Consider the following 27,725-nt stretch of genomic DNA (forward strand, 5'->3'; position numbering starts at 1 on the left):
GTATAGAGTTGTCTATCAACATTAAAAATTAAGGTGCTCTAAACCACATCATTTCCAATTAGAATGGATGATTGATTTGTTTTTAACAACACAAGACAGGCAGAACAAAATATCTTGTTTCTAGAAACTAAACAGTTTTCCTATAAATAATACAAGGATCAGCAGCTATGGATGTTTTTTATTCTCTGAGCAAATACATTTTATGTTGTCTTGAATGTTCACCAAGTAGACTTTTTAATAAATAGTGTGTGTGTGAAAATAAAGAAACCAATTAATTCCTCAATGTTTATTGAAAAAAGTAAAGTAAATAGACTCACTGTACTTAACATCATTACATCACAGTAGGATATAACATCAATTAAAACAGTTAAATTGACAATAATTTGGTTGCAAAACAGTTTTAACAGTATTCAGTATTAATATCCAAAAAAGAGCAAAAAAGCAAGTGAAAGGAGGAGCAATAAAAGGGTCCAGGAAACAATGGTTTGTTTAAAACATAAAAGAAAAACAAGTTACACAGAGAAAATAATAGTGCTTCTTATTGTATCAGGTCCCCAAGAAGATGCCGAAGCACTAACAAGTGTCCCCATCCACCACCCACTCCAATGGCCACTTCTTTTATCTGTAACACAAAAAGAAAAAATGCAATTACATGTTTGGTTGGGCAAATAAACTGTAGACACATTAAAGAAGAACACCACAGTTTTTCAATATTTACTATGTTCTTACCTCAACTTAGATGAATACATACATATCTTTTTTCAACGCGTGCACTTACATCTTTGTACAACGCTTCTTGAATGTGTTAGCATTTAGCCTCGCCCCATTCATTCCTTAGGATCCAAACAGGGTTCAATTTAGGAGCCATCAAACACTTCCATGGTTTCCACACTTTCCATGTTTTATTTTGTGCCACCATACTTACTCGTGTAACTACTCATGTAAGAGTCTTTAAATATGGAAAACATGGAAGTGTTTGGTGGCTTCTAAATTCATCCCTGTTTAGATCCTAAGGAATGAATGGCGCTAGGCTAAATGCTAAAGCATTCAAGAAGCACTGTACAAAGATTAAGTGCACGCATTGAAAAAAGATATGTATTCATTTGTCTAAGTTACATAGTAAATATTGAAAATGGTGGTGTTTTCCTTTAAGACACACATTAAAACTTCAGCTGTTTTCCTAAAGCTGTGTTTTGGTGGGGTTTTATTAAATCACAGTAGGATATGCAAGTCAACAATGCAAAAGAAAGCCTTCATTGTTCTTTTACATCAATTTTGTGTTAAAGCATTACTTGACTTATTGCATTTTGTTCTGGTAACTCCAAAGAGAGGAATGTGAAGTTCACATTTAACTTTAAGACAACATATGTGATAAATGAATCACAATGTTAACATTGTTTATGTCTCAATTTGGTGTTTTTAACAATTAAAGACAAGCCATGTGCAAATTCATTATTCAACAACTTTGTCTTTAATTATATGGAGAAAATATTCCGCAGTCTAATTCCCCGTAGTTTAAAATCACCTGCGTTTCCAACGTCACAAACATAATATAACCAATCACATCAACACAGTTGAACGCGTGCATCAGTAGTATGTATGCATGTATGAATGTGTGTATGTATGTATGTATGTATGTGTATATATAGTCTAAGCTCAGCAGTTATGCGTCTAGACAGTGGTCACCAATCCTGGTCCTTCAGGTGTGTTTGATTAGGGTTGGAGCTAAAATCTGCAGAGACACCATCCCTTCAGGACCAGGATTGGTGACCACTGGTCTTAGACCATATACATGTAAGTAGATGCTACATACAGATGTTTTAGCTGTGCAACTGAGTAGATTAGCATATTCATAGATCAGCGCATAAAATGTGACAAGCAAAACTTTTTTTTATATTATTATATTATATTATTATTTTTTATTATGATGTTCAAAGATGCATTTTAACTGATACAATTCTTGACTAGAATGAGACTTTAAAGAAAAACACATGAGCAAGGTAACAGGTAAATCTATATAAATACCTAGAGACAAGGAAAGCTCATTTTGCAATGATGCCAAAATCTTACATTTTGTCGACCTAATCTTCTACAAGGAGTTTAATGGGTTGACAAATCCTCAGAACTATGACTTCACGCAGGCCATTTAGTTTGGGCATACTACCTTAATTTCATTATTTGCCTAAATTGTTTTGCATGTTAATTGTGGACAGTAGGTGTTAGTGGCAATTAGATATACTGACAACAGATTAAAATTAACAGTGAACATGCCACTTCTCATTGGCATGACTGAGACGTTGTACATACCAAAGTTTGCACGGCTCCCACTCCACCTGCTTCCATTTCTGGCCCTAAAAAACAGTGGGACTTTTTTAGTTTCAAATATTTACTGTGTTTACCAATAAGTTTAAGACCATTACATCAATAACAAAACAAAAAAAAACTATATCATCCCTTTTTAACTGGAACATTATATAACCCGTGTATTGTTTGAGTTGTATTACATTTAACCTTAATAACTCTGGATTTGGCAACCCTCTTCACAGGGTAAAATTCCTGTCACATTGTGTGGGCATTCAGAATTTCTGAATAATACATTTTAGAAAATGGAATGGGAGTAATAGTCTGAATTTTTTTTTATATACACTCCTTAAATCAAATCCGTACTTTCCCATAGAGTGCAAGAACCACCATGTACAACAGTTTCCACACTGCAGATAAGCACTGTTCATTAATTCACAACAGACTGTAATACACTACATACTAGTGCTGCACAATTAATCACATGTGATTGTAATGCGCATCTCGTCAGTAAATCTCGTCCTTGTTTAGTAGTAAATGGCCATCAGCTGCTTTCAGATGGAGCGCATTTACTACACAGAGCCGTAGTTCACTGACAAGAGGGGAAATATTGCATTAATAATCGCACCCGATTCATCCTACTACATAAATATCCCCTCCTGAATTTAAAGGCCATTGCTGATTCATCTAGTTAGATTGTGATCTTTTTCCCCATCAACCAATTCAAATTTAGCTTAAAAGTCATTTAACTGTCCGTTGTCAACACTACTTTCCTTTGATCTGGCCGCACTGTAGTCAGAGCTGGAAAGCCTTCTTTCACACCATCTGTTAACAACAGAGAAACATTTAAAATGTAGAAATTATTATGAAAATTAGTCCAGTTTATAATAAAAACTTATTTTCATAAAGGCTGCACACGGTGAGCACTGGACGCAAAAGGTCTTGTACAGTCAGTAAGAAATAACGCCATCACAGTAAAGTAATCACAACAAAAAATTGCCTATTATTCCACAGCTTTATAATCTCAAATAGACAGTTTATACTTGCATGGACACTTGCACGTGACTGGGCAACTGGCCAATGAAACATGATCATTAGCAGTTCCAAGTGGGCTCTAAATCTAACGCAACTAAGTCACACAGTCAACAGAAAGTATGCCGTTTTTCTTTATGATATTATGCAATGAAATATTGTGATAAAGGTACAGAGTCAATATATATTGCACCCCTAATTGGAGCCCACCAAAACGATGTCTTAGATATAGGCAAACACAGGCATGATTTAAGTTATGACAACAGCATTTCATGGAATTTGCCAAACACACACAAAACTGTTATTTGATTAATGGTACCTCTCGTCAAAATTCATGAAATGCTGTTTTCATTACTTAAAGTGGTGGCCAAAATGATTAGAACACCTGACAGATTATTAAACCCACGTGGGCTATGAGATAACATTACCGATAAAGTTCTGAGGAAATATATTGACACTATGCCAGAGAGATGTGCTGCTGTAATTGCTGCAAAAGGTGAATATACCAAATAATAAAGTAAAAGTGGATAAAAACAGTACAACTCAAAGCAACCATTGTTATGAAAAGTAATCATGTTTTGGAAACAAACAAAAAAAAAATCAATATTTCAGATCTGTCAGGTGTTCGAATAATTTTGACCACCACTGTATATAAATATCAATTTCTGCAACTCCTATTCCAAATGCTTTGAATGCAGGGATCCCAGGACTCTTAATTTGATTACAGTTTCACATGACACAAAGTAAGAGTATGTTTTTTTTATAAAGCTTAGAATTTATTTTCAATGCACTTCATAAAGCTCCTTTTTTGCTTACCTTTTCCAAGAGAAACTGGGGAGGCTCTTGGGGGTCCATCTGGGTAATGGGTTTCTTTTCCCAGATTGTTGCAGTGGGGTTGCATGGTGTCCTGAGGGTCCTAAAAGGGATACTGGCTGTCAAATTGGGGACTTTGGTGGTGCAATAAGGGCTGCTGGTGGTCCAGTTGGAGCTGCTCTGGTATGAGGCAGGGCCACTGGTACCTGGAGATCAGGTTGGTCCATTTGGATTCAACTCGGGCTGATGAGGTTTTATTGACTTGTTCTGCAACACCTTGTGAGGTCCCGCCTACATTTTCGAAATACAGAATTATTTAGAAAACACTGATCAACCGTTTTTTTATCAATTTTATAGACCAAACACCTAAACAATTATTTTAAGAGAAAAACGACAATAAAAATAATCATAATAAATTGCAGCCACAGTAGTAACAAGAGATGTAGACCTTACAAATGTAAAAAGTGCTTATTGTTCTACCAAACAGTAATAATTTAAAATAGAAATGTGATGGATGTTTGATAGTCTGGATGTTGACCAATTGTGCCACTTGTTCTACTGGTATACTGAAATTGTATAACTACAATATTTACTATTTACAGTGTCTACCAATTCAATGTGATAGTTAATGTTATAAACAAATGATATATGCAATTGTAAAGTTACTCTGATAGGACCAGTGTTATCACCTTTAGGGGTGGTTTCCTGGTCAGAGTTGATACTAGTCCCAAAGTAAAATGCATGTTTGAGCGTTTTAATTAGAAAAACAACTTGTACTGACATATCTTAACATACATCAGTGCCAATGTTTGGTCTCTAGATGCAGACACTGGTTGCTTGATTAGTAGTAAATCACCATCACCTGCTTTCAGATGGAGCAACATTTACCACAGAAAGCGAAGTACACTGACAAGCTACACAATATTGCATTTATCATCGTTGACAAATTGCCTGTGACAATGAACTGGATATTGCCTAGCTTTTCAGAGAAACACAGCTTTGTGTAGTAAATGCTGCTCCATCTGAAAACAGGTGATGGTGATTTACTGCTAATCAAAGAACTGACTTCACTGATGAGAAGTGCAGGACAATTTCATGCAATTTATCCTGCAGCCCTATTTGCAAGCATTTGTAGAATAAAATGTCAACCCTTTAATCCACATTAGAGTTCAAGCTTAGTTCAAGCTTAGTTTAATATCGTCTGTCGTCCTGTGTCTGGACTGGATCATCTGGTGTGTGCATTTAATTTTATTTTAGATTAAACTGACAACCAAGCAGATGGAGTTATTAATGTTATTTTATTGATACTTAAACATGATCAGCTACATAAAGCTAGCTAGCTTTTAACCTCTCCCAACACTTGAGAGCAGTTGTAGCTGCAGTGATAGCTGCCCACTGTTCTGTGTGTGTGTGTGTTTACTACTCACTAAGATGGGTTAAAAGAATAGTTCACACTGTCATCATTTACTCACTCATTATTTTAAACCTATATGAGTATCTTTAGTCCTTTGAATGCTAAAGATGATAATTTGATGAGCAAGGATGGCAAGGATGCAGTTGACAGTACTCAGTGACTTTCATAGTATTTGTTTTAAATACTATGGAAGTCAATGAGCAACATCATCATACATTATCAAAATATCTTTTGTATTCAATAGACAAAGGGAATTCATGCTGGTTTAGAACAATGTCAGAATGAGAAAATAATGACAATGTTATTTATTTGGGTGAACTATCCCTTTAAATTGCATGGGTCACTTTCGAGCATGCATTCAACACGTGGTGTGTGACACATTTGTCAAAAGTCAGTTGTAAACTAAAAGCATCAATCACAAGCTGAGTACTACATTAGTTGATAGAAGGCACCACATTTTTACCTGTAATTTTTAATACATAAAAAAAATAATCTTACCTTGAATAGGTTCTTTAATCTTTCCAAGCATGTAATGGATGTCTCAGTCAAGTGACAACGGGGTGTCAGAACCTCAGACCCCCAAGCATTTGGTTTTCTTCCAGGCCTTGACCAATACAAAACATAACAAACACGCAAAATAACATATATATGTTGTATGTATGTATGTATATAAAACAATAATCGCAATTTCATACCAGCATATCTTCATCATGCACCCAGCTCTCCCGCTTCTGATCAAATTTCTTCAGTTCTTTTTTACCCGAAGCTTATGTGGCTGCTCTACCTTGCATGTGTTGCAGGTTTTGCAAGCTACATTTAGTTGTGTATGACAGACCACACACTTTCTAGTTGTTGACCCCTGGCCTGGCATTTCTAATAAAAATAAGAGTAAACGGGAGAGAGTGAAAGAGACTTTGAGAAGTACAAAGCAGGGCAAGATTATAAAATTAAAAAGCAATACTTACTTGAGGAGAGTGAGTGAGTTGATTATTGAAGTGGCTCTTAAAAGAGCCGTTGGTTTTCTAAGAAAAAGTATAAAGTGTGGGTGATGTTAACAGGGAAGGGTGGTGGGTACTGACCGGGCCTGAGAAAAGAAAAAAAAAACATGATTAATTCTCTTACAGCAAAGTCTCCTAGGTTTGTCATATTATATATGCAGAACTGTAAAAAAAAAGGTAACAGTTATGCTACCTATAAATAAAGCATAAACTGCATAAATGAACAGTTGATCTGATGAGAAATAAATGAAATAATTATCTTGGTACATGAAGCTTGGTTAGATATGGTTACTGTAGTCAAACTTTTACACACTTTCTTCTGAAAGATTTATTAAAAACAATTACAGAACATAACACAATCAATTTTAATCCCTTCTAACGATCAATTGACATAATGTAACTGCACAAACTAGCCTTATTATATAAATAATATTAAATAATTAAATAAATCTATTCTGCTCACCAAGGCTGCATTTATTTGATATAAAAACACTTATAATGTGAAATATTATTGTAATCTGAATGTAATAATGTGAAATATTATTGTAATCTGAATGTAAGTGCTGCTGACGGTGTCAGCAGCGATCGCTCTCTGTGATCGATTGGTTCCGCCTTGTATGTTTAGATGAGCAGATTTACAATGAACACAATTATTCACTTAAAACGGTTATTTTTTTCATTTAGAGCTTATTTCATGAACTGTATTCCGCGCGAAATTAATAAAACTACTGGTTTAAAAACGCCAGAACAACTGTTTAGCAACATAATATAATGCAGTCACTGCAGCTTTCTGTGATTAATACATTAGCTGATTATCAAACAGTCATCCAATAATGTTTCTGACCTTAGTAACGTAAAAACCACTATAGATAACTCCATAGTCCACACACGCAAATTAAATGTTATGCTGCACCAACTTTAGGATTTCTTAAATGACCGCACCTGAACAAACAATTATGTCCTAAATATGAGCGAATTGGATTCTGACCAAACGCGTGCGACTTGTCTGTTGCCTTAGCGGTGATATTATATTGCTAACGTTGCAACAAAGACTTAACATAAACACAGGATTTACTCAATTTTAGTAACATTAATCACCAAATTTCCAAGAAAGCCTTACCCATGGAGCTCCAGAGAACGCATATCACTGCGTCGCTTCTCTTGTTGAAGTTGTTGGCAATAAGAAATTATCGCCCCCTATTGGTTATCATCCTCATAAATGCGTGTCATTTTCACGCCTTGAGGAGGCAAAGCGTGACATTGACACGCATCCTCTAGTGGACCAGCGTGTCTATTACACGCTTTAGCGTGATACTGGGTTGCACATTATCACAATTATAAATGGCTTTATTTGAACAACCTTCTTCAGCATCTCTTGATGTAACTGAGGATGATGGTAATGAAAATGAATTCACACTGACTAAATGTCATTGTACACGTGAAAAACGTGTGCCTGTTTTAAAGTAGCCTATGTGCAGCTATAACCCAAATACCTGCTGCTGTCATCAACCATTTTTTGTAAATCAGATGATTGTAGAGGAATTCAGTGTTTAAATGATATCTGTCATCAGTACATACAATAGGTGCACGGACATACTTAAAGGGACAATCCACTTAAAAAAAAAAGAATTTTTCAGCTCACCTAGAGTTAAACATTTGATTTTTACCGTTTTGGAATCCATTTAGTTGATCTCAGAGTCTGTTGCTAGCAACATTTTTTTAACCTAACAGGAGGCGCTCTAGTGGACAGATCACAGCCCTTGCGGTCCACGTAGAATAGACATGCTGTTAAAATTTCGTTGAGGTGCGCATCAGGCCACAAAGAGTTCATACAGCCTACAGATAATCTCCGGCGTAGACCTTACTCAAGACTGTTACTTCACTTAACACATAAAACAACAAACTCAACGTGTTATTAGAAAAGTATTACCGCTTTAGGAATTTACTTATCATGGTCAACGATAAAGAAATAACGCAATATTTGTCAGATCTGTCAAGGGTTGCAAATGTTGTCAGGGCTCTGAGAAAATCACTTTGTTACTTTCGTCCACATACTTTCGCCCAGATTTTCCCCTACTTAATTTCCATATTTGCTCTATTTCTACGTGTAATTTTTATTGAACAAAAGGTGACTTTTTAGTGTTAATTAAATGCACTATATATTGCAAGTTTCATATTGTTAGTTCCAATAATAAAACTTTATTAATTAAATTAAATCTAAAGGAAGAATATGTCACAGGAAATCAAACAGCAGATTTGTTTTAAATCAAATTAAGTGTACACCACTTTATCTATTTAAGTAATTTAAGCCTTTGAGTGTATCGTGTTTTGTGCTCTGATGTATTGATTATCTATTGATCACATGTCTTCATGTGATACGAATTCACAGGTCAGAGCTCACCAAACTTGAACATTATACAATATATGAACGGGCATAATCAGACTGTATTGGGATCATTAACAACTTTCAGGCAGTTTTTAACATCACCTGGATTTCTTTAAAACCCATTACACCTCCCTTCAAAAACCGTATGAAAGATCTTGTCACTTTGCCCATCAGAAATATAACCATAAATCTGCTGCTGAAAACCTGACTGATGGCACGTAAACCAGGGCAACTATATAGTGTCTGTTATGTACAATATTTCCCACAATAGGCTACACAATCATGAATAGCCAGCACAGCTGTCAACTGAAGAATTGAAGAATTGATTGTTTATCAATGTTTCTCTCCGATGTTTCTTTCAAATTTTACCACATATATCTAATGGAGATATAAACACATGTTTTTGCTTGTTATGATATAGTAACAATTAGCTTTATTTCTTTTTTTGGATGAGTAAGCACAAGTGCATTTATTTCAATGGGCTCAGTCGAAGCGTCTACATGGGCAGCTGCACGTTTGCTGTTGCTTAATTCTGAATGGGCAGAGAGCCAATCTGTCAGCTGGTAATAATGAGTGGGTTAAAGTTAAAGTCACCCGCTCCAATTGTGTGTTCACTGTAGGGGGCGCTGTTGAATGTAGAGAAGAATAATTATATGAGAACATGGGCTTGAACATGGGTTTACTTGGCACAAAGTGCAGCTCCTGATAAGAGACTGCTGGAAGTCAAGGTTCCTGTGCTAATGATGCATATGATGTCATATTTATTGTCATATTGTAGTTCATGTGTAATCTTTAGAATGGATGAGGCCAGACACAAATAAAGCGATGTGTTCATTTTTCAAATTCTTTACTGTTAATGATCTGGTAAACTGATTCCTGACATTACAACACTCAATATGAGCAGCTATAGAAAAACAAGCACGGTGTATGTATTCAATTATAACATGAAACAGTCAATTGCATTGAGCTGGAGGGATCTATTTGTATATTTGTGTATGCACATGCAAATTAGACATGAAAACATTTTAAAAAGCATATTATTGACAATTGCTTTGTCACACGCATAAAAAAATGCATTTTATTGAATGTTTTTGTTACTTTTACCTCAAAAGTTGTTATTAGGTTAGATCCTTACGTTTACATGGACACATTGTGCTTCAATCAAAATGAAATCATACAGATTGATAAATCCTAACATAGCATTTAAATGAACACTAAATAATTTGATGGGATTGATGTGTTTGTTTATATGGCACAAGCTTCAAATCTGATTTAATCATTTAATCATTGCATGAATATATAGTGTTTCTATTTCAAGCCATCCTCTTACAATACTTTATTGCACATATACAGAGCGTCCCAGTTTCAGTTTTCAGTCTGATCAAGTGTTTAGAAGTCCTTTCAAACGGATTACAAAAGGTATATACCACCCCTCCAAAACCAATTAGACTTTTAATCAATTTGTGTCTCTTTATATTTTGATTGAGGATATTATATTATATTTTCAAGGTTGACATGAATAAAGGTGAATGGATGAATAACGAATGGTGGCTCAATACCTTTCACAAAACAATGGCCAGGGGTTCGATACCACAATTTTTTTAATATTATAAAAATGTGTCTGCCAAATGCATGAACAAAGCAATAAGCCCCAAGAAGCAGTGGGTTACCAGTGCATTTTATAACAGCTAAGGGGCTTTGTTAGCCGAGTGCCTAAAACCCCCTTAGCTGTTATAAAATGCACTGTAACCCCACTGCTTCGCGGGGCTTATTGCTTTTATAAAACAGTTACTTCGTATGCACAGCAGGATTTCATAAAATAAAACACAAATAAGTAGTAATTATATTAGTACAAATATTACTCTTCCGCCAAACAAAGTAGAATCAAGTGTGACTGAAACAGAGCGCAGTTCACAACCAACACAGACGCAGCAAAGACACAATGAAAATATGATTTAAGACTGTAGTGTTTATTTTTATAAATCAACATTCATCTAATTTATACATTAACATTTATATCGTGCTGTTGTATATAACTGTTGAAGTGATGATCAAATATGCATAGAAGCATGCTTGACTCTTTCCCCGTCAGTGTTTTTTTTTTTTTTAAGTTGACACTTTTAGTTTAATGCCTTCCAGAAAAAAATGATCTTCTTTATAAAAAAATGTCAAATGAAAGAACAGACCCTGTTTCATCCTACCTGCATTTGTTCTATTATCACCATAGAGATAATTCCATTTTTGTGAATAACCTTTGTAAGAGATCAGATTCAAAGCCTGATCAAAAATTGTTGACAATAAATTTTCATATGTAAACATATACTGTAAGTGATGTATAATCTCGTGGTGTTCATAAAAAAAGTACATTAGACACAATGAAAATTCCTGTCATGGCTTACAGACAACGTTCGATGGAAAGATTAGACTATAACAGCCAGCAGCAGTAGTTTAAAGGTCAGCTGTTGGTACAGAGAAGTGGTGTAGGGTGGGGATCATGAGAGAAAGTGTTATGGAAATGAGATCCACTGTATTCCACTGAAGCGCTGTGCCTCATTTCTGTTGGGGGAAATACTGACGAGGTCAGCACCCAAAGATCGCAGCGACCGTATCTCTCTTCTTTTAACACCTCCTCCTCCCCAACGCATTCTTCACCGGCTCCTGAGATAACAGCAGCTGCTGCAAGGTCAACATTTAAAACGAGAGGATATCAGCTGAAGGTCTGATATGAATATTATGGCTAAGGAGGTCAATGAGAGATTTTGACCTTCATTACTTTGAAGTGCCATTGTCACGACCTTCTTTGTGTAGAGGAGATGCTGGTCTGGGATCTGACGGTGTAAAGGGTCGAAATCAGTTATTCATGACCAACAAATTGGCCACAGGCTTGTTCTAATGGTCTAAGAAACAACAGGAACATGTTTTGGTAAATTTAAGTAATAAACTGCATCCTTAACGTTTCCATATTCGTTTTTATTGAAAGCAATGGTGACAGCCGTTTGATACAGTATATATTTATAATCTCTTGTAAACATTCTTAAAAACCAAAACTACAAAGGACGTCAGAAGAAACTATAACAAATTATACATGAAATAGAGCTTCATAAAAAAAACAGTGATAAAAAGAGAAAAGCCCTATTAAAATTTTACATTTTGTGACCTATGCTTTCCAATAAGCTTTGATTTTAAAGGCATCTTTGTTTGATAAACAGTTCAGGTGCTTTGTTTTGCTCATCACCACTTGATGTCCAATCTAATATTATTTATGTCCTTAGGCAAAAAACCTTGAGAAGCACTGATCCGAGTTTACCTCGTGGCCTACATTTCACATAAATGTCTGTAAATGTTAATGTTTCTGGCACGAAACACATCTGCGTCTGGCCAAAAGTCAGTACCGCAAAATGCTTTTGAAATAATGGAGGACGACTTTAAAGGCTACATACCGTTGACTTCACGTACACAGCGATCAAAGCGTGTGCAGGCATGACAGACAGAGTCAGTTGTTTTGTTGACAGACGTACACGGCTCTCGACTGTCATTGGGGAGGTTGTGTCAACCCACACGCTTTAACACCTATAAAACAACACGAGCCGGAGGGGGTGCCGTTTTATTTCAGCTGTAACCAGATAAGGCTCGTCTGGCCTTTGGTGAGGCTAAATGATTTGACTCATAAGGCTCGCGTGACGTTCACGGGGCTAATTCGGTCATCAAGATCTCATTGTGTTCTGGTGGAAAAGCAGTTTTGAATTTCTGTCTTGAATTATGTGCTTTTGTTCTTTGAACTAAAATCAACACAATATAGCATTACCACAATATGAATTTGAAATAGTAGAAATAGAAAGCAGAAAAGATACTGGAGTGGATAATTTTTTGGTTAATATGAAGTGGTGAGATAAGGAGTGTCTTAAAGGGTTATTCAGAAATCAGAATCAGAAAGAGGTTTATGTTTGCACATTTCAGGCATTTGATTTTGTGTCACAGCTTCCAGTGGACAGAGACAACAGTGACACACAGGTAAATAAAGATAAAAATACGAATAGAAATAAAATAATAAAACAAGATATGAATAAAATACACATATTATATACATACTGAGGTTATTGCACATATTATTATTATTATTATTGCACTCTGAGAGAACATTTAACGGTTAATGAGGTAGATTGTTTGGTAAAAGAAACTGTTCTTGTGCCTGACTGTCCTTGTATTCAATGCTCTGTAGCGTCGAGCAGATGGCAAGAGTTCAAAAATTGAAGGTTACGTTCTAGATTGTGATTGAGCCACCAGGTGTATTTTTACACAGGTATTTTTATAGTTTTACATTTGATAAAAAAACACATCCACACAAGCATGGTTTAAAAAAAATCCTTCCCCATGAAAAGCTAAAACATGCTATGAAGCACTATCAACAGGTGGTGATAAACCTAACTGTAAATCCAGGCTGGCCAATCAGAAGCCTGACTAAAGGTTAATACCATTTCCACAGACTCGCTTCATGTAAACAAAAGAGAAAGTGGTGCACAGTGTGACGTCAAACAAAGGAGGTAAAAGCGCAGACTCTGATGTCACAAGCCAAAATATTTAGTTTCACCGGCTACACAACAACACTGCAACCGGAGTTTCAGAAAATCTTCAAAAAGGTTCAGTTTTAGGGATCAGGTGTTTGCCTGTAAAATTATTTGCTACCTTAATTTTTTTAAGTTTAATCAACTTTATTGACAAGTCATTTTAACTTTTACTTCATTTATCTTGACTACCCTACTGAACAATCCAGCAAAGACCAGCATAAGCTGGTAGCTGGTTTTAGCTGATTTAAGGTGGCAGTATAGCTGGTCTAAGCTGGTCCTCTCAGCCTGGCAAACTGATCAAACTGGTGGGTCAGCTGGTCTTCCAGTATGACCAGCTAAGTCCAGCTTAAAAAATGACCAAAACACAGCTAGACCAGCTTGCCACACCAACAATACCAGCTAAAACCAAGCTGGGAGACCGGTTAAAACCAGCTCACCAGCTTATGCTGGTCTCTGCTGGATTTTTCAGTAGGGTAGAGATGAGTTATCTTGATTTATAAAATGAAGTTGAATTATTTCAACTGTATTTTATATGTCGTAGTGACTCATCTCTAGTCAAGATATATAATAGTAAGTTAAATGACTTGTCAATTTAAATTAAGGCAGCATAGATTTTTTACAGTGTGTGCTTAAAAAAGCTGCGCTTATGAAAATGCCCTCGTTCGTGTGGACAGAGCCTGAATTCCAAGTCACCCACATCCAAAATAGTTGTACAGCTAAAGTAAAAAATACTATATACTTATAGAAATTACAGTATTACTGGCAGCTGTTTACTGTAGATTTAAATTTATGTTAAATGAAAATTAAACATTAACAAGTCTTTATCTTTACAGGACAAAACTATAAAATACCTGCCTTATATGCAAAGCATTCTGGGAACCTAAACCCTAAGAAAAAAAGGGGAAAAAAAACAGTTGATGAGGATTTCGGTTTCCCAGAATGCTTTACATGATGCTGTTATTTTATAGTTTTATACTGTAAAGATAAAGACTTGTTAATGTTTAATGTTCATTTAACATTATACAAACTGTTTCCAGTAAATAACATACATTTAAATCTACAGAAAGTTACTGGGAAACAGCTGCAAACTAATTATCACTATATCAGTAATCTAAAGCTGTAAAAGCTCTGTAATTTGTATTTTTAGTGCTATATAGCACATATGAAGAACTGTACGAGGTGATATCACCACTATAGCACCACTATGGTTCTACCAGCCCATGTACCTAGTCGCGTTTTTCCGTGATCGTATTACGAATTTCTCTTTATGTGTCATTGTCACGTATTTGTTACTCAACTGTTTTGTCCTATTTTCTTATCATTTTCGCTTCGGTTTAGGGTTAGATTTACCCAAACCCAACTCTAACACTAACGGCAGGCGACAATGGTTTAAAATACAAAAAATAAATCAGATTTTTTTTTATAAACCAATAATTAAAGTGACACCAAATCTAACCCTAAACGGAAGCGAAAATGGTTTGAAAATAGGAAAAAGCAGTTGACTAACCAATATATAACAATGACACATAAGCAGAAATTCGTGATCCGAAACACGGAAATTCGTGACAGTATCTCAAAAATGAATACAAAAATTACGTGACTATAGGTATATTTTGTGAGACTGGGTAGGGTTCTACACAGGTACTACATGGCATTAAAATGGTTCCCCTATGATAACGAGGCAATTAACCACATTTTTTTTTTTGTATACACAAACCACCGAATAGCACCTAGTAAGGTCCCAGTTCTTTCAGTTGTGGAATATATTAATCATTTGACAAACACACCAGTGAAGAATGCATTTCTACAAGTGGTCTCGGTAAACAAAGTGTTTGCTTTGATCTCATGACATTTTTTTGACATATAAATTATAGCTTCAGTTATGGCTTCAGCTTGTGTGTCCCTTTGCTCTGTAAGGAAGCCCGAAAAACTTTATTACATGAGCTGTCATCACTCACAAAAAAGCAATAACAAAACGCAGCGAGGAACAGACTATTCTGCTCGGGCTGTTCCTCGCACAGTCGGCCAAAGCACTCGGTCAGCTGTGCGGCAGAACCAGAACGTGAAAGACCAGAGGCAGAAATAGCCAACCCTGATAAACACCTTTAAATATAAACGCGCCTGACATTCACACATAGACAGCCATGTTTTGCCAAAGCTGGAACCTTGTGTGCTTTGTCATCCACATCAAAGAATAACACCCGGTGATGCGAGGAGCTCACACAGCTGTCAATCTTCTGTGCATGGCACCTGAAGTGATTCAATTCAACATAAATTAATCACCCAAATGTTAGATTCAGGCTTCAATTGAGCTGTTTTCCAGGGTATTCTTGATAACATGACAGATACCCAATCTAAATTTAGAGGATAAAGAGTGGCAAGAATTAGACATTCGCAAGACTTCACATGGGACCTCGAATCAGTGCCAACTTTGTGTCTTGAAACATCAATCTCCTAGAAATATCAATGAAGTAACTTACTTAATGCACAACTTTGCATGTTCAAGACTTGACAGGGTATTTTGTATGTGTTTTATAGATCTTCGTTTAAAAATGTATTTAGTCTTTGTGGGGACGTGACCAGAGGAAAATGTAGGACACACTGCTTGCAGTTAATATAGGAGATTTTTATTGTCTACAAAAAACTTTGAAGAATAGCGACACCAACTGTGATCCTCCTCACGGAGAGACCCCAGCAAAACTGACCAAACAATGGAAAATAACTAAGGGTTAAACCAGTATACACACATAGGGGAAATCATATACTATACCTACATAAATACGAAAAATAAACAATACATTTCCAAAAATCATATTTTAGGAAAAAAAAAACAATGATCCCCTGCTCACTCCATTAGATGGACTAGGCCTACACTACCCATAATCCTCCAGGATAGCATAAAATGGGGAACAGGAAGGCCACGCATCCTCCTTCAATTTACCCCAGGAAACATGCTGCAGTCATGCACCCAGAGAAACAAAAGGGAACCAAACTTTAAATAGAGTAAAATATGAAAACTTTGTGTCCTTTCTTTAATCGAATGTGCACTTTAGACCAGAAAGTAGCTAATTATTTTTAAACAACCAAACAAAAGGCAGCATAAACATGTATTAAAATAATAAACCAAAAAATTACATAACACATCAAAGACAATTTATGACACCCTCAAAGTCTTACACTAAAAACAAATGTGTTTGGCTTGAGAATACAAATATGTGATTGTGTCAAAGGGACTTTTATGATTATTTGGTACTTTTTGTTCTTTTTAGAGCTTGATATGATCACGACCATAAACTTTAGTTTTATGGAAAAAAACATTTTGCCTGAAGAATTCCTTTCATGTTTCATAGAACAAAGAATGCAGTACAGGACTGGAACAACAATACAATACGTAAATGCTTATCTGAAAGAATTTACAATACATCAATTACATAAACAATCCTACTGGAGTAATGTCACATTAACATTCCTGTTCAACCCTTCTGAAAGAACAGCATAAGCTGAAAGCTGTTTTTAGCTGGTTTAATGTGGCAGCCTGGCAAAGCTGGTGGGTCAGCTGGTCTTCCAGCATGACCAGCTAAGTCCCGCTAGACCAGCTTAAAAAGTGACCAAAACAAAGCTAGACCAGTTTCTACACCAGCAATACCAGCTTAAACCAAGCTGGGAGACCAGCTAAAACCAGCTCACCAGCTTATGCTGGTCTTAGCTGGATTTTTCAGTAGGGAAGATCTTGAATCTATCCTGAACACCTCAGACATGAGTTGATACTTCACCTCAAAGAGCAAGTGCGCTTATATGTTTGTTTGGTTCTTATTGTGGCTGAAAGAAATAGAAATCATATCATTCACAGTTGTAGTCATATCATCCATAGTTTGGTGATTGTTTCAGAGCAAGGATGAATGTCTTGTTTAGTCTTAATTCATGATAATACAGTACTCTCTCACTTTCTCTCTCTCTCTCTCTCTCTCTCTCTCTCTCTCTCTCTCTCTCTCTCTCTCTCTCTCTAGGTTTAACATGGCTGTCACATGTCAACACATAAGATGCCAACACTGTTTGGAAAACTTTTACTCTGAAATGTAAAATAACTGGTTTCTGCCAGTTATGTTTTAGAAATTAATGTGTGTGGCATTTCATTTTTTAACAAATTTTATGTGCAAATGAAGGCATAAGTTCTTGGGTACAGACATTTCATTTGGGGGTCCATGTTTTATAATTTTGACATCTATCAATAGGGGTAACTAGACTCTGCTAGCAACCAAACCTTGACCTCCTGGTTTGCATCAGCACCATATTGTTGTTATTTGTACTTCCTGTGGTCATGTACAGGTCATTGGGTCACAGTGATTTAACAAACCATGCTTTCACAGCTCTTCACTGTAAAAAAATGCAGCATTTTTGTCAAATCAACATATATCCTTAGGTAGGTTGAATTGACTTGCAAAACCAAGTTGGTTTAACCCATCAGTTGAGCTAAATTCATTTATCAGTTACACAGCCTCAGAAATAATCTACAGCTCTGATCTTGTACAGTACTTTTATTCAGTGCTTTAAGCGGCCCAAAAGAGGTGCCGGTACTCTATTATTTTTTATTTTTTGCTGAGTCGACTCCTCCTATATTGAAGGGGTTTATATACAGTAGTCAACAGACGACCTTGTAAAAAATAATAAATTATTTTGATTTATTTTTAAGGGCTATTGAACATAAATAAAATGTGCAAAAGGTATGCAAGTAAAATTTTCAACATGGTTAAATGCTAAAAGTAACTGTTCGGACAGATAGAGCTTGAAAAAAACTTTAAAATAACACCAATACCATGTCTATGGGTTCAAGAATAACAAAATACTGGCCATTTGAAACTCGAAAGTCATCACTTTATTTTCTCCCATTGTTTCCCATTTGCGTTTGGTAAAACTCCTTTGCGCGTCGTTCAAATTAATAGACATTTTGTCCACTTGTAGTTTAGCAATTAAACTAAATGTCTATTACAATTTCAAGAATGTTTTTACTCTACACATCGCCTGGGGAAATCCGAAGTTTCATCGAGGGGAACCAAACTGACAGCCACGACAGCGGAGAATGTCACGTACCTACAAAAGGGTATTGGAAAAAGCTTGCGTCTGACCTGCAGCTATCATTCTGGCTGGGATGTCAGCCAGCGAATCCTCTGATTCTGACCTTGTTCTTTAATTTCAGCCAGGACGGCATATTAAGTGTTCATTTGTATTTTCATTTTAACCAAGTAGCTATGGTGTCGCGTTTCACACACAAACACACACCTCTCCAGACCACGTTAAGTTGTTGACACTGACAGCAGCAAAAGTGACGCATGCGCTTTTAACTTGTAAAACTCAAGGGTTTATGGGTAATGTAGTCTCTGCTCTCGGTGGGACGATTAGGAATTAGCGTACACTGTGAAGGGAGCTCTGAAAAGCGGCAGCGCAGCGAAATGATTAAAATTAAACCTTTGATTTAAACAGATGAGCGTTCTGGTACGCTAAAAGCACATTCTGGGCGCACAGAGAGGTGGTGGTACGCTCAAGAGTTATATTACTGAGTACCAGCCCACTTAAAGCACTGCTTTAATTTATGTTCATGTGCCCCCATAAATGTAAATTTGTGTACTTCAAATGTTTATATTTTAAAGTCTATTTTATATTTTAAATATCTTCTTATATTTTATTTTTTTATTTTATTTTACTTTGTTTGCAATAGTACGTCATCCATCACCAAGCACCTTAGCTTAATTCCACCTTAAAGCCCCCCTATCCTAAACAATGCACTTTTAAATGTGTTTCTAGCAGAAAATGAGTTGGCAGTGTGTGTGCAGAAACATCCTGTTATTATACAAATCCATCTTCTTTCACAACAATCACACAAAACAGGTTGTTTGGGAACCCCTATCAATGTGATGTCACATTGATTACGCCCCAACCATAACCGCTCACAGACTCCGCCTTATGAGCACGCAATTCAACCTACTTCCAGAGACACAAGTATTGATGTAGTCCAAAGCACACATGTGTAAGCGCTCTATCCCATACTTTGCATACGGGGAGGAGAACAGAAGCTTTCTTTGAATTTAAAGAAAAACAGCGCATTTTTCATTGCAGCCACAAATGGCCATGTTCAACATCATATAATGAAAGATCTGAGGTGTATTTTGATCTGAAACTTTACAGACACATTCTGTGGATACCAGAGACTATTTTAATATTTTAATATTAAAAACGCCTAGGTTAGGGGCCCTTAAGGTTCGTTTCTATTGTGTTGGGTTTCTTGTTTTATTTATAATGCTGTAGGTGACTCAATCATGCCAATAAAGTTCCTTTAAATTGAATAGAAAATTGTGACATTTCAGCAGCCTGCTCAGTAAGTCTTGTAAAAGTCGTTTATATGGAGAATCAGGGTCTTTTCAACAAAAGTCACATTCAGACACACGGGGGTGTATCTTCATCTGTGAGTCATGATACATGGATCAGTGATGACTGTGGTGAGGTGGGCAGAGAGGAAGAAATAAACATCAACTATTCATCTTTTCCAGACCTGAAACATTGCAAAAAAATACTGAAGAAATATGCATACCTTTATTATACCTGCTTTTTACCAAAATCCTGGCAAAGAAGTTCACTCAATAAACAACAGGGTGCTTCTTTATCAACTGCCTGTATGTCTAGACAACAAGCAGCTCTCAAAACGTGATCAGGTGTTTTACAAAAAACTGCAAATTATTTGTTATCCAATTTTTATTTTCGGAACATTCATATATGACCTGTAGTTGCACCCCCACCACATGAGGGAGCTATGACTACATGGCTGCAAGTTTGTCTTGATTAATGTCACTCAATATGATTACAAAAAAGAGAGAGAGAAATAGTCAAAACGTGAGAATGAATAAAATGAAATATACTTTGACCAGTAGGCCTATATCCAAAAAAGCACGTATTTAAAAACTGCAAAGAGCTCATTGGAGGTGTTGTCTCGACAATGTAGTATTAAAAATGACCCTGCACCCTATTCCCCGCAAGCGTTTACAAGACATCTAAACAAAGCCCAAACGTCTTATCTCTAATCTTCATTTATAGTGAATAAAAAATGGACTAATAAAAGATATAATAAAGAATCAACATATATAAATAACAATTAATACCTAAAATCTAACATGTGCATGCATTAGTTCAGACTAGAGGTTTTCTCAGGTCCAAAGGAATGTACCCAACCCGAAATGAACCGAATCACTTTATACCCGAACCCGACGTGCATAAAAAATGTCAGACAGAAAGAAACTCCGGTGGTCTAGCAAACAATTTGGCGAGCTGCTCCATTTGTTTGACTTATTACCTGAAAACGACACCAAGATAACCGCTAAAATGTACATTTAAAATTGACTGACATGTCTGTCTCAACGAAAATTAACCTACTGCCAGCCAAACAATATCGCAAGCGCTCTTGGCAAACAGATGAGAGGTTTGAAAAGGACATTGACGCACACACACGAGAGAGTTCGGGTCTTCTCGGGTCCGTTCGGCAAAAACACATTCATTTTATATTACCCGGGACCCGATGTCGCTATTATTGTACCCGACCCGTGTTTAAGGCACAAACTTTTAGCCCGAAACCGATCGGGTCTCGGGTCGGACCTCGGATTTTCGGATCTAAGTGGACACATGATAGTATTATTACTATCTAATATAACTGAAATAAATCCCTTTTCTATTAAATCTCAAATGATCTGTCTTCTTTATGGTGCATAACTAACCATTTACCAATCATTCAACTCCTGCACCCTCTGCCTTAGATATCTTCTTCACCAAATGTTATTAGTAATACGTCTGATTACACACGGACACTGGTATAGTTTTTATCTAGGCTCTCAGATATTTAGCCAGGCCCAGATTTATATCTGTCTTGACCTCTGGACCATCATAGACACCTGTTAAGGTCACTGAGCAAATTTCAATGTGACACTTAGATGATATGTGTGAGGTCTGTCATGAGCTGGTGTGAGGTCTCTGCCAACTGTGTTCTTGCAGCTCAACTGGCATAGCACAGTGCTAGCAACACCAAGGTCATGGGTTCCATTCTCAAAGTATAGCTAGATGAACCGATTTACCCCCAGATGCACTGTAAATGGCCTTGGATAAAAAAGTCTGCCAGATACACAAGTGTAAATCAGTTTAATGGAGGCTTTGCAAGTGTCCATACTAGTGTAGGCAGGGTGGGTGTGTCTCATTCTTGCCTGTGTGTGTCTGTGTGGTACAGTAGTAAGAAACACATAGGTCAGAGGTTTAAATGAGGACACGACAAGACTTTGACCTGGACCACAGATGTCATCCCACCTACAATGTTATGGGCTGGGATGTGTTAAGTTTAGGAAACCATTTCCATTGTAATTCTGCAGCTCACATTGCTCAAAAGTCTTAAAATGTATGGTTAGGTCAAGAATAGTGTTTAATCTATCTATCTATAAGAAGTTCCTGGGTTCACTCAATCATACAAGTTTTAATCTATTTCATATTTCAAAGATTCAAAGTTTTTATGAACTTTTTAATGATGTTTTGTTAAAAAGTTGGGATTCATCTTAGAGCTGCCAGGTTAAGTTCATGTCTCCTAACGTTTTATTGAGTAACTGCATGAAACGCCAATAGATAGAAATACTTCATGGGAAGTCTAGACTTCTATTCTTTAGTCTATTGAGAAGCAGTACCACTACTGTGCTGTGTAAGACCTAACTTGACCAGCTATGGCTCAAGTTAGGGCATTGGCTGGGGTGTCAACAGTCGGAAAGGTATTGTAAGCATGGAAATGCATCATACTGCACGTTTTCATCTGCTGGCAACACTGAAACATTCAAAGCTCATAATCACAAGGATGATTTTCTTTAGTTGCTGAAACATGAAGAGGACCATTACATTGAAGGTGAGTAAATGTGTTGTGTTTTAGGTTACTCAAACAGGAGCACTGCAAATGAGAGTCCTCTGTGCAAACCATTCATTAGCTTCCTCAGAAAAGCAGAAATTTACCCAGTCATGTTTTTTTGCCTTTTTATTTTAATCAAACAAAGCCGCCCACTCAATTGCACACGGACGCATTTAGACATAACTGCATGCTTACAAATATAGTGCCACTTATTTTAAATAAAGAACGAGAAAATGAAGCCTTTTGAGCAAAAGTGTGCAGGCAAAAGCCACCGAAAGTCTAAAATTAATTTTGGAAAGTTTCTATTACAATATTACTGGAACATACTGTACGTTCTGAATACAAACCTACTTGTTAGTAGACTAATAAAAAAGCATTTGCGGTGAAGTACTGGCGACACAGCTCTCCAAAACATCACTAGAATTGTCAGCAAAAATTGTTGCTGAAAGTGCTAAATCTAGCAACACATCAGAAACATTTGGTAAGAATACAAGATCTGGTTCTGGCTCTTTGTTTCCAATCTAAGGGTGTTTTCACATCTGTAGGTTCTTTTTGGTTTTGGTTCATTTTCAGACCACACTGATTGCTCTGATCCGCACCAGTTGAAACAAACTAAAATTCTGTAATGTGATAAGATCCACATCACTCATGTATTCGAACGTATTTCCTAAACTGCTTCTTGATTGGTCAGAATCAATGTGCGCAAAATTCCAACGGAACCCCGGAAGTAAACAAAAAGAAGGAAAATACAGCTGACACCATGGACAGACGGCTGCGTGCTGTAAGGATGTATCCGTGGTTAATATACATAGTTTGTATACAGCACTCTAGACCAGTGCTTCCCAATCCTGGTCCTCAAGGACCCCTTCCCAGAAAGTTTTAGATGTCTCCTTATTTAAAACACCTGATTGAACTCATCAGCCTCCTTCCAAAATGTCTCCCTAACAAGCTGATAAATTAATTCAGGTGTGTAAAATAATGAGACATCTAAAACATTCTGGCAGGGGGTCCTCGAGGACCAGGATTGGGAAACACTGCTCTAGACCATGGGTCTTCAACCGAGGGTCCGCGGCCCCTGACGGGACTGCAAGGGGTCCGCCAAATGATGTACAAAATGTTACATGTCCCCTTTAAGTTGTGCTCGTGCGTGGCAGCATAGGCGCATGTTCAGTTTAGCCAGCGGACCAAAATAAAATATCTGAAGATTATTAATGTCCACTTAGGAAGCAGCAGCAGCGACAGAAAAGGCATCATAAAACATGTAAATCTTATAGGCATGTGTGTCTTTCTTTCAGAATGATATTTTAGAATCAGCGCGACATTGTCTCATCTATATTTCTGAACTTGAACGGCGTTTCACGCGGTTCAGATTTAAAAAGCGCTAATTTAACAGTCAAATTACACCACACAGCGTCTGCATTATAAGCTGTGACAAAACTATCGCTCGCATAAAACGAATGAAACGTGCGCCGCAATGGTGCTTTGTACAAGATTCATAGTCAGGTTGAAATCCGCCTCTCAAAAAGTTGCCCCAAAGAGATGGGCGCGGACGCATGTTTTCTCCTGAGTCTGATATGAAGCTATGCAGAAAATAAACCTGCGTTAATCAAACTCATGACAATGATGATACACGAGAAAAGCAACAAACCTCTTAATTATAAAGTAGCACAACCTCTATCCCCACCAGAATAGAGAGTCTTTGTGCCATTCACCATGATCAGTCATTTTTATAAACTGAAAGCCCTTGTCTAATTCACAGTAAAATGAAAATCTGTTACACTGCAAATACCTTAAAATAATATTATATTATTATTATTATATTAATATAAAAACTAAATTTACTTTAACAACAAACAAAAAATATGCATGTACAACAACAGCATAATAGTGTCTTAATATACTGTACTGTACTGTCTTAATATAGTATGGCTATGTGACAATATGGTTTGTTTCTATTTATACACTTCCAGTCCTTGATTCTGATTGGTCAATAGTTGTACTTTACTCCACTTTGGGTTGTGCCTAATAGGAAAAAGCAGCCTCTCGTACCTCACTGCTTACTTAAAAATCTGTTTACACATTTAGTATCAGGGGGTCCCTGCTCCATGCCTCTCTCATCTAAGCGGTCCCCGTCCCAAAAAAACGTTGAATACCCGTTCATTTTCAGAATGAATTGCGGATGCGGCTTGAGAACAACGTTTTAATTCACTACAAACGGCGAATACACCAAATTTCTGAGGCTCCACTCGCACCTCCAGGTATGTCCACGATCTGTCATTGTGCTAATATTGCTATTAGAAACTGTCAACAAACACTTCCTCATCCGATAATGCACTGCCAGCTGACTACGGCAGCTGGTTTAGTCCAAAATGCGCAGTACTTTTGCAGTTAGGTCGGTTAGATCTCGGATCGTGTCCTCGCCACAAAAAAAACGCTCTAGAGTTCGTTTGAAAGCTCTTCAAGGTGGTCTCGGTCCGCTTGTTTGGTCCGCACCAGAGTTCGATTGCAGCATTCTCACCTGCCCAAACGAACCGCACCAACTGGGCAATCGAACTCTGGTATGATTCAACCGAACTAAACAAGGCAGGTGTGAAAGCACCCTAAAAGGCTTTCATTACAATCAGGGCCATTTCTGAAACGACTCAAAGTAACCCAGTTTAGAGAAAACTATACGGTATCATGTAAGAGGAGGTAACTGAAAAGTAATGGTTTAACTACACCTAAACAACCAGTCAGAAATGTTTCTAGCACTGTCTCATGAGTATAAGAGTCAAGTATTTTTCTGATTCCCCACACAGATGGTTTTGTGTATCTAGTAGGAAACTGTATTTGCTTTCATTGGTACAATGTCCTCATGTTGGCCTTGCTTGATGAAGTGTGGCCCACAGCAAACAAAGCCTGTCTCTAATGGATGTAATTTGTCAATAAACATTCACTTTTGCCTGTTTGTCACCCTAAGCAACAGGTTCCATTCATTTTCTATATTCTTACCAGACGTGGACATAAAAATGTTTCCCAATCCTGGTCCAAGAGGTATCCCAACACTCCCTAATAACCAATTCAATTCCTCATCTTATTATTATCTGGTGAATTGGGTGTGTTTGAAAAAAAGAGATGTTAGAAGTCTTTCTTGCAATGTTTTCGGTCTGGAAAGCATGAATACTCTGATAGATGATGTTTACTCCTTCCTTTCTGCCCTTCTCACCTCAGTAATCACTGATCCATGTATCATCATGACGCACCAGTTTCTGTGTGTCAGAATTAGATTATTATACTGACCAGACAAAAGACTGCAGCATGCGTTTCTGCCTGGTGGGCTGTGGAGATAATGTGATGATTTCTGTGCTGATTTCTCTCAGTGTACAATATAGTAATAAATAATTAAGATTAAACCATTAAAGTATGAGGTCCATGGTACAACATTACACTTTTAGCATATTTACATTTACTACAATTTTATCCATTGATATTTGTTGGTCCTCTTTTGTGGTAATATTCTGTGGTCATTTTCCTGGACACTTTGCATATGTTGTGTGTAGTTTTTTTGCCAAGCCGTGCTTGCAATTGAAACCCACAAATGGATTAAACATGCACAATGTTTAAAGCATCTTTAATTAAATATTTGTCTAACAAAGGAAAGCAGTACCCTTCATATCATTTCAAAGAAATTGGAAGACAGACATAGGTCCACCTTCCTTTACCAAGCTACAGATTTAAATGTAATTTATAGTTGTGCATTTTGGTAGGCTATGCATATGCTGTGCGTAGCCTGATGCGCACCTATCCAAAAACGTAACAACGCGTCTGTTCTATGCGGACCACAAGCGCTGTGATAGTTCTGCTAGAACCCCTTTCGAATCTTCATAGGCATTTCCGCTAGCGATGGTAAGAACAAAATTATTTAACTCAACTAAAGTCCCTATCTATTTACATCCATCACTTCAGGTTTTCTCAGATACACTACAAGCTGCTTCTTTTTCTTCATTTTGGGGTTTTCTCATAGATATGTATAAAGGCTATGTCTCTCCCCGCCCCGCTGCTGGCCTATTGAGTGGAACGTCCGCATTTAGCGGCCATCTTACCACAGGCAGCTCGCTCACTTGTAGCATTGAGTTTAAATGGTGCAGGTACTTTTAAATGACCATGACTTGCTTAATTTTCTACCAATTTTCAAACAGTTTGGTTTGTTATAAACGTCAAAGATGTACCTATGACACTGCATACCTATACAAAAAAAACATGATAAAGCATCCAGAATTATAGCCATGTTAATAATGTTTGTAAGAAACCAAACCGTTTGAAAATTGGTAGAAAATTGAGCAAGTTATGGTCATTTAAAAGTACCTGCACCATTAAAACACAATGCTAAGAGTGAGCGAGCTGCCTGTGGTAAGATGGCCGCCAGGTGATGACGTTAGAGACTTCGCCGTAACACATCTAGCCTTTATACATATCTATGGGGTTTCTAGCTCAGCTGCTTCTTCTTTGGCTGTTGCACTGCTACTGTGGGTTAAACGCATGGATACTGCCTACTAGAGGTCTGCATGTGTAATTTCATGTTGACAACGCAGAAGTATATATGAAAATTGACGCATAGACTAAGACGTCAAGGAACTAAAATGAACATTTTGGGTAGTCTTCTTGCCTTGCCATTGTTTAAAATGTTTTAAATGATCATTGTTTAGGACATGAAGGGGTAGTTTCCCAGACAGGGCTTATCATAGTCTCAGACTAAAATGCATGTTTGAGCTGCCTTGATTTCAAAACATCTTGCACTGACATATTTTAACTCAAGCCAAGGGTCATTGTTTTGTCTCAAGATGCACACCAGTAATGTTTTCGTAAGGTATGTTTGTAAAAACTACTTTAATGTCCTGGATTAATCTAAACCTTGTTCGAGAAACTACCCCGAAGTGTTGAGGATGTGGGAGAGGGGGTCTTTTTTGGTCATTTTTAAAAGGGAATCCCGATTATTCCTACAGAAGTCTTTCCCCTCTCCGACATTTCATTAATTTCTATCAAGTGTAATATTTATGTAATATAAATATGCCCACCATATTAGATTTCTGTATCTCTCTGTGTCAGGTGTTTAGTTGCTCTCTATAAATGGCAGATGTAATGTTGGCTGACCTCACGAAATACAGACACGTCCAAGCCAAAGCAAAGGGGCAAATCTTAGGCAACTGTGAACCTCATGACAGCTCCCAAGATTCTCCCCCAGTTCTCTCTGAATGCTAATCTTGCGTTAAATCCTTCTGAGGTGGTTAAAATGATGAAATCTTGCATCTGTATGGTATGA

At 37.0% G+C, this 27,725-nt stretch overlaps 2 long non-coding RNA genes across 3 annotated transcripts; both read right to left on the reverse strand.

Annotated features, from left to right (window-relative positions):
- Positions 1 to 271: 271 nt before the first annotated feature.
- Positions 272 to 7,880, reverse strand: LOC141367186 (uncharacterized). 2 transcript variants are annotated; one of them, XR_012371409.1, is made up of 7 exons: positions 7,679 to 7,880; positions 6,526 to 6,644; positions 6,256 to 6,433; positions 6,059 to 6,164; positions 4,150 to 4,437; positions 2,308 to 3,126; positions 272 to 622 (listed from the first exon to the last, which is right to left on the reverse strand). It is a non-coding gene; the product is annotated as an uncharacterized lncRNA (long non-coding RNA). The 2 variants fall into 2 exon arrangements; XR_012371408.1 differs by lacking the exon at positions 272 to 622 and having other exon boundaries at positions 2,305 to 3,126.
- A 3,031-nt stretch (positions 7,881 to 10,911) lies between these two features.
- LOC129447646 (uncharacterized) lies at positions 10,912 to 12,507 on the reverse strand. The gene is made up of 3 exons (XR_008645527.2): positions 12,385 to 12,507; positions 11,709 to 11,841; positions 10,912 to 11,620 (listed from the first exon to the last, which is right to left on the reverse strand). It is a non-coding gene; the product is annotated as an uncharacterized lncRNA (long non-coding RNA).
- Positions 12,508 to 27,725: the final 15,218 nt, after the last annotated feature.

This window comes from Misgurnus anguillicaudatus, chromosome 10 (assembly GCF_027580225.2).
Source record: "Misgurnus anguillicaudatus chromosome 10, ASM2758022v2, whole genome shotgun sequence".
NCBI classification, from domain to species: Eukaryota; Metazoa; Chordata; class Actinopteri; order Cypriniformes; family Cobitidae; genus Misgurnus; species Misgurnus anguillicaudatus.